The following is an 888-nucleotide window of genomic DNA, read 5'->3' on the forward strand; positions in this document are numbered from 1 at the left end:
AAGGTCCTATACACTGCAAAGGCTCCATAAGAGGCCTATTTCACTGGGCAACTTCTAGAACCCCTTTTAGGTATTTCAATCAGTTATAGGCTGAAGACAGGCTTACAAGTTTTCTCTAATCATGTTTCCCAACATTCCTTTCTATCCACTCAAGTGTCTATTTTACAATAGTAGGCACAGTGAACCAATATTCATAAGACAGTCAAGCATCTTAGTATGATTTCCCCTCTTCAGGGTATGCCTCAATTCCTTTATCACAAAGCCCTGTTGTTCCAAGGTTGAGCATGCATCACTATTTACCTCTGTCCCATTTAGCCCATGCAAACTTGTCTCAGTGTTCCTCTATCTATCTTGTTCTTCCACCCCTCCCCCTTTTTAATGACCTTTTGCTTTCTTAATGTATGATGTTCTGGAGGTCATCCTACAATTCTCACAGTCTTCAGTCATTGTTGTCTAATGCATCAAATCTGTTTTTGAGATAGTCTCTAAATTTAGGTGGGATACATTCAAGGTCATCATATTTTGGTTCTCGTGAACTTGTTTTTATTTTCTTCAGCTTCAGCCTGAACTTGCAACTGATGGACAGTTGATGGACAGTTATAGCAAATGATAGTCATTTCCACAGTCTGCCCCTGGCCTTGTTTTGGCTGATGATACGGAGCGTCTCCATCATTGATTCCCACAAATGTAGTCAGTATGATTCCTGTGTGTTTCATCTGGTGATGTCCATGTGTATAGTCGATGTTTATGTTGTTGAAAAATATATTTGCAATGAATAAGTCATTGGTCTTACAAAATACTGTCATGCAACCTCCAGCATCATTTCAATCACTAAGGTCATATTTTACAACTACTGATCCTTCCTCTTTGTTTCCATACTTTACATTC

This window comes from Chrysochloris asiatica, unplaced genomic scaffold (assembly GCF_000296735.1).
Source record: "Chrysochloris asiatica unplaced genomic scaffold, ChrAsi1.0 scaffold00042, whole genome shotgun sequence".
Classification (NCBI taxonomy): domain Eukaryota; kingdom Metazoa; phylum Chordata; class Mammalia; order Afrosoricida; family Chrysochloridae; genus Chrysochloris; species Chrysochloris asiatica.